The sequence below is a fragment of the Scylla paramamosain genome, chromosome 23, assembly GCF_035594125.1.
Source record: "Scylla paramamosain isolate STU-SP2022 chromosome 23, ASM3559412v1, whole genome shotgun sequence".
Classification (NCBI taxonomy): Eukaryota; Metazoa; Arthropoda; class Malacostraca; order Decapoda; family Portunidae; genus Scylla; species Scylla paramamosain.
Window position 1 is genome coordinate 14,238,255 of NC_087173.1, and position 8,026 is coordinate 14,246,280.

Below are 8,026 nucleotides of genomic sequence, written 5' to 3' on the forward strand. Positions count from 1 at the left end.
TTACGTAGGTTTGTTAAGGTCCCTGTAATGGTGTTAAATATAAAAAAAAGGGGGTCATTCAACTCAAGAAACAAGAAAGAAAAGATATAATACACACATTTGGCCTGAAAAGAATGGATATGTTAGGCATTGTTATATTTAATTTTATATTGATCAAAGTGCGCGGAACGTTTGGGGTGAGGGTAACGATAGGGGCCATGCTTAGCTGGGTGTGGCAGCCCAAACTCAGGACATCTGGATTCCTTAAGTGACCTGACTTAATGTTGGCTAAACATCAGGGTACGCAGAGCCAGATGTTTGTTTGTTTCCAGTTATCAATAAATTAGTAACAATAAATCAACTAATAATGAATAAGTAATAAAAAAAATAAGTAAGAACCAAGTGCTGAGGCGAAACACACACACACACACACACACACACACACACACACACACACACACACACACACACACACACACACACACACACACACACACATCGTCCGTCATATATTGCCATGCGTGGACTGAATTTGATATGAGTAATGCCATTATAGAATGATTCACTGGGCTAATGGGCGCCCGTCAGCGACAAACAGGGCAATGATACTGTGTTTTGAGGCACATTTGCATCAAAAACACCGTGAATTTGCATCCTTTATTGTTTTGATGTTTGTGTGCGTGATGCGTGAGGCAAAGGTCGTATCAATTTAGTAGCAATCGGTCCAACTTAACACCATCCAGATCAACCTTCTCTTCATTGACACACTCCACAACTCCATACTTAACACTTCAACACTTGTTTATCCTTACTTCTTTCTGCTTCCATTCCATCTAACACATCCATCCATCTATCCATCCTTGTCATATCTCACTTTATTTACTCCGTCCCTACACTCACCCCTTCATAAACAACCCCATACCAAAAGAACCTTACTCTTCGCATCCCTTTCCTCAACGACTTTTCATTTCCAGCCTGTCTCCCTCCTGTCCTGTCCAGCTCCGCCTCACGCAGTCCATGCCCCCGCCTCCCTTCGCGACCCGTCTTGTGTCACATCATGCGGCTGTTGCTTGCAAAGGGCGGGCTCGAGCTCCAAAGTTTATTAGCCTTAGCCCTCGACATGTCACTTAGCACACACACACACACACACACACACACACACACACACACACACACACACACACACACACACACACATACACGTGCCGGCCTCACCCGCGCACTAATAATGGTATAGTTCATTCTGCTACTTTGTTTTTCCGTGGCAGCAAAGAATCCAGTATTTGTGAATTCGTATTTATTGTTGAAATTTATCGCTTATTAAACAATTACGAGCATAAATCAAACTGCGTAATGCGATTAAATCCTTGCGTTAATTGCCTCCGAATGAACAACAACAACGACGACGACAACAACAACGATAATAACAACGACAGGAAATGAAAAAATAACGAATGAAAGTTATTGCTACTTGAATTATGTGAAGTGAAATTGAAACAAATAACAGGAACGACTGTAGGTGAAAATAGGAGGGTAAGAGAGAGAGAGAGAGAGAGAAAGAGAGAGAGAGAGAGAGAGAGAGAGAGAGAGAGAGAGAGAGAGAGAGAGAGAGAGAGAGAGAGAGAGAGAGAGAGAGAGAGAGAGGGACACCTATCAACTTCTTTCTCACCAGTCCATATGATAAAAAGAACGAAGTTGACTAAAATAATTCGTGTGACAAAAGAAATATAAAAACAGGAAAAAAAAAATAATAATGTGGTGCACTTCTCGGCAGAAAATATCCATATCCAGGAAAGTGACTTACGCAGGCAGAGACCCCCGCTAAAATACTTCATTAGGGAGGAATTTGTGTTTGCCTAACCTTGATGAGCCGTGGGCGTGCCTCCAGAAACTGCATTTCCGCGCAAATATTTTCGCATCATCCCACGTAAGCGAGTAATTTCGTGGGTGGAAGGTCTGTCGGGCCTCTCCTTCCCCTCCTCGTTGTCCTTCTCTCCCTCCTTCTCCTCCTACTTCAGTGACTTTTCGTACCCCTCTCATCTTATTCCCTTTGTCCCTTCCCTTACTTTTCAGACTCTCTCAAATCCCTACTCATTGCATCCTCGTCCCCGCGTTCCCCTTTCCCTGGCTTATTATACTTTCCTCTCTTTCTACCCAAGTATTTTTTTTTGTACCCTCTTGCATCTCCCTTCGTCCTTTTCCCTGGCTATTTATGACCTCCACTAGTCCTACCCATTGTATCTTCCTCCTTTTGTCCCCCTTTGTCCTCTTATATCTTCCAGGGAATGTTTTGCAGACCCTAGTATCTTCTCTCCTTTTCGTCCTTTTCCCCTAATATCAAACTTCCCTTTTCTTACCTAAGTAATGTTCCATACCCTCTATTTCTTCGTTCCTTTACCTGCTTGCCTTAATTTGTCATTACCTCTCTTTTTTTTCCACCACAGTAACTTTCCATACTCTCTTAGATGTTTGTTATTTTCTTCCCCTTCCCCTAACTTGTCATGGCCTGCCCTCTCCTTACCTTCATTCTCTCTCTGTCTTCCTCCCTCCGTGTTCCTTTTCTTGCCGTCCCTCCTGTCTCTACCTCAAGCTGCTGCATGTAGCTGTCTTTACCTCTGTGGTCATTTTTCGCTTTAATATTTAGCGGCGTTTCTTACTTGATTACGGCACAGGCACAGCAAATCATTATCCAAGGAAACCCTGACTTGCCTCAGGAAAGACGAATGGCCTCTCTCTCCACTGGCTTTTTGTTAAGGTCTGAAGACAGATGACCTGTTCATCGGGTACTCACTTCACCCGCGCCGAAGAGAGGAAAGTCAGAGCTACAAAAGAAACAAATGTGACCAAAGGAAAAGAAATAAGATAAAAAAAATTTAAGAGAGGAATGATCTTGCGAAATTTGTCTGTTAAAAAAAGTAAAATTCTTTGTATCAGAGTAGTTATAATATAAAATGAGCGTAACATCTTAAAGTCCGCTTTGTAATGTGATATACTGTGATATTGTTTTTCTTTTATTAACTTTGTAAACACTGGAAGGAACAAGAAAGGCAAGTAAAATAAGTACAGGAGTAGAAAAATGGTAAAAGTCCTGAAGTTTTTTTTTCTCGTAGCCCAAACAATCAGTGTGTTACGACAGGTACTTTTCTTTCCCCTGACACGGGCAGAGTACAAGTTGTTCACACACGCGAGACAAATATTTTGTTGACGCAGGAATTCCTCCTCAGTTGTGCTACTCGTGTACTCTTGGTGCAAGCATGCCTGACGAAGGAATGAATAAAAGTAAATTTTCTCCGATGACGATGAAAAATAGGAGAATATAAAGCATTTCACTTCCGCCATAAAGATAGAACCAACATTTTACGAAGCCTTCACCTCAGCGTCAGGCGTGGTACTAAAGATCAGACTCCCGCCAGACACGCCTAATGGAAGTGAATCGATTACCTTTACTCCAGAACTTCGATGATAACACTCCCCTGGAAACCAGAATGGAGAGTTTGCTTTTGGCGAGGCATTTTAAAACCAGTTTCCGTACCTGGCAGTAGCTTGAGTGGCTCGGAATAGCGTGGCGGCCGTGTGTTGACCGATAGACTGCCTTGGTCCGAAACCCTCTCAGGCTGGCTTTTGTGCACACTTGCCAACTGACTGAAGCAGCTGTCCATCCTCACTTGCAGGGTTGATCGGTCAATTAACGCCGTACAAGTGAGAGGTAATAGAGGTGTAACCCTGGCGATGCAGTGGCAATAGTTCCGTGGTATTGGGTGAATAACTGACCACATCCTCGGGAGACAAGCCGGTGCTGTGTGCATGTTGAAGGATATTGACGGGCCATCAGACTCCCCTTGTACCGAAGAAATAGTTGAGAGAGAGAGAGAGAGAGAGAGAGAGAGAGAGAGAGAGAGAGAGAGAGAGAGAGAGAGAGAGAGAGAGAGAGAGAGTCATATAGGGAATGGAAGTGAAAATAGACGTAAATCTCACTGACATCCCTCCTTGCCATGGTCTCTCTTCATGCTCCCCCTCACGACCATCAGGTGTGTCTTTAACGAAACTGAGCTGAAGAGAGGAGTGCAGGGACGAGTTATCCTGCCAAACACTTCCCGTGGTTCCAAACACTACTTGCAAGAACACCAGGAACCAGTTATCCTTACGAATATGCATGATAGCAAAGCGTGATGTAAAAAATAAAAAGAGAGAAAAAGTAACAATATTTGAGTCATTACACATGTTACTATTAAGAAAAAAAAAAACACACACACAAAAAAAAAAATATATAAGTAATCTAGATGTGTAGGTGAAGACGTGGAAATATTGTCAAGCTGAAGAAAGGTAGACTATTAGAGAAGAGACAAAGTATACAAGTAGAGAAGTAGATAAGGCATGGCTCACTCATCTTTTTAATTTGATATTTTAGTATGAAGGATAAAAAAAAAAGCGGAATGAAACGTGTATGCGTGTGTGTGTGTGTGTGTGTGTGTGTGTGTGTGTGTGTGTGTGTGTGTGTGTGTGTGTTTGTGTGTGTGTGTGTGTGTATAAGCCACCAGATTTACGGGCCGTGTGATGTTGGTGCATATTTTATTGAGTCCCACGCCACAAGTGGAGGCGCGGTGTCCATCCTGTTACACACCTGACTGCTGGGTGAGTGAAGACTTAACATATGGCGGATCGATAATACAACACAACACGATAAACAACACGCCTACTAAAGGTATTGCCGATAAAATTAAACGCGGCTGCAAGATTTATATAGTTTACGCTCATAGTCTGCCTCTGTTTATTACGGTGGACATTATTCTGTGACTCTGCTCTCTGATGTACAGGACAAGTTATCCACAACAAACCCTTCACTAAAAAGTAATACAGGATCAGAAAAAAAAAAAAAATAGTCATGCAGTGAACTTTTTATTTAGACGAACATGTTTTGGTAACTCATATGACTCACCACGTTTTGACTGCAGTTTAATTTTAGAAGGTTGACGAAAACCCCCTTTACAAAAAAAAAAAAAAAAAAAAAAAACACGTCATGAGTTGAATAGATAGTGGGAGGTTGGTTTGAGTAAGGTAATGGCAATTTAGGGATGGTGAAAGAAATTAAAGGATAACAGATAACTAAAGAGAGTTTTTTTTTTTGTATTCATTATGATTTATTTAGTCTTTGTGCTTTTGTATTCAATAAAGTTTAATCTAGTTTGTGTTAGTGAGACTAGCGTAGAGCAAAATAAACGATAAAAAGAGCTTTCTCATAATGAAGAAGGACGAGAATAAGAAAATTGATAACAAAACAAAAAAAAACAAAAAAAAACCTGTATTGCTTGAGTGCCTTAGAATAACATCAACAATCAATACAGTTTCGGTGACTTAATGAACCCATCCTTCTGCAAAAGAGCCATGGAAGTTACTAATGATGACAACAGCTTACCACCATTCAGTCATTGCTACTTTACAACAAACACACACACCTACACCCATCCACCTTTTACACATACGACCTCTTGTATAAACCTGAATTCCACACACACCTGCCACATCACCTCAGTCTCCTACACACCTGGTCTGGAATGCCTCTACTTTGTAATTCAGTAGTCCACGTGTTGTGAGTGGGTCGTCTTACCTGGCTGCCACAATCCACACCTTCATTACTGAGTACTGTACACCTGCCCGCCTCATTTTCCTTGTTTTTGCTTGGTTCGTATATGTTTGCTGTTCTCTCTCCCCAATTTCTCTCTCTTTCTCTCTTGTAAGTTATTTATTTGTTTCCATTATTTATTTATTTTTTTTTTTCAAGTTAGTACGAGTACATACAGAAGCAAAAGCACACAAGTATATTCCTGCTTTCTCTCTCTCTCTCTCTCTCTCTCTCTCTCTCTCTCTCTCTCTCTCTCTCTCTCTCTTCTCTCTCTCTCTCTCTCTCTCTCTCTCTCTTTATTGATGATGTTGATATTTGTCATCATCATCATCATCATCATCATCATCATCATCATCATCATCTCTCTCATCTTCCTTTTCTTCTTCTTTCTGTTGGTTGGCTTCTTTCTCGCCGTCGTCGTGGTCTTCTATTCACGCACACAAAACATTCCGCAAGGTCGCCCCACATATCTATGATTTACGGTAATTGCATATATTATTGGAGCAGCTCTTAGTACACACACAAAAATACATCACTTCCTTGGACCTGAGTTCACGGAATCCCTCACACCAAAACCTGCAAAAAAAGAAAAAAAAAAAAAAAAAAAAAAAACCGTATTAGATGTGGGTAAATATTGCTTCTCTTAATAAAGAAACGAAATCAGTCACTCCAGCGCTGCCCGGGTTTCGAGAACTGATCCATGTTTATCGGAGATCGAAATGGGGGGTGATTGGAAATGTGGCCGCAGGAATATCAGCGCGAAAAGGGAGGAGGGAAAGGAGTAAACAGAAGCCAATGAATGGACGATGGGTAGGAGAGGCGAGGAGAGGAATGGACGGGGGAGGACCAGGGGGAGTAAAAAGAATAATGTTTTTGGGAATAGGAGGAGGAACGAAATGCAGAGTGAATGATGTGGATTTTGTATAGAGAAAGAAACATCCGGAAATGAAGAGCATGAAAATGTAGTGCATGTACACGTGTATTATTTTGCGTATCAGGTATCAGGTGGGAGAAAAGAAGCCTCCTTTTAACGCTGCTACCAAAAAGAAACAAGAGGAGAGCCAAAATGAGTCAACTAATCTAATTTCTAAGATGTATTGATACTCCTCCTTTGAAACAGTTCGTCTTGCTTCTCTCCGTGCCCTTCATCGCACCGTTACTCTAATCATCCTTTTACAACCAACCCTCGTGACGTATATCACCCATACCCACCTTCTCTTTTATCAGCTATAGCAAAATGTCAGCGTTTGGTCACCTGGCTCGTGCACGTGTAACAATATTGACGAAAATCATTATGGGCAGGGTACGTCTGGCTAACACAGGAACACGAGGGTACGGTAACCTTAGCGGTCGTGCAGAGGGTTCAACGTGCAGGAAAAATCAAGAGCCCGTGGATAGCATCATATCACCTCTCCTCTTAAGGGAATCTCAGCTCATAAAGGTTGTTTTCTTCTTCCTGTCTGTCTGGATTGCAGTTTTTTTTATTAATCTCGTAGAATGTAAGTAATGAAGGAATGATCGGTACTTAGGTTCGAGAGAGAGAGAGAGAGAGAGAGAGAGAGAGAGAGAGAGAGAGAGAGAGAGAGAGAGAGAGAGAGAGACGGATAAATAGACAAAAACAAAAACAAGAAAAGAGAAAGATGACCAAGAATGACTATTAAATAAACCGAAGATAGGAGTTTAATTCACAAATGAAACTCTTTTAAAACTCTGCAGACACGACAGATGTTGTTTTAAAGCTGTAAGTCACTTTACAAGACGAGGAAATTATGAAGAAATAATTGGATTGGATGATGACCTTGAAAAGATGAAGAGAAAAAGGGGAAGGAGAGAAAAAGAGGCAGGAGAAAGAAGACGAGGAGCAAGCCACTGCCACGTGGAGGTCCCTGCCACGAGGAGTCTTTTTTTCTTTCACCCATCTATACTTGTTTATCTGTTCTCCGTCTTACCTGTCTCCCATTTATTTACTTTTTTTCCCTAGTCTTTCTACCTCCATTTCTCGCTCTTTTTTCTCTCACCCTTCTACTTCTTCCTCTTTCCCGTGTGCCAATTCTCTACTTTATTCTCCGTCTTCTTCTTCCCACCTATCTACTTCTCCATCTATTCTCTCTCTCTCTCTCTCTCTCACTCTCTCTCTCTCTCTCTCTCTCTCTCTCTCTCTCTCTCTCTCTCTCTCTCTCTCTCTCTCTCCCTATTCTTTTCTCTTTGTTATCTTCCCCCTTTTTTCCCTTCCATCACCTTTCCTTACTCATCTTACCTTTTCCTCTCGACTACCTTTTCCTCTCCTTCTCCTCCCTTAACCTTTTCTCTACTCGCTCCTTCATCCCTTGCCCCAACCCTGCTCCCCTTCACTTCTCCCTAAGTTATTCCCGCGCACCCCACTCAGTTCTCCTTGTCCTTTGTCCTTGCACAGCTTCCCTCCTCTTA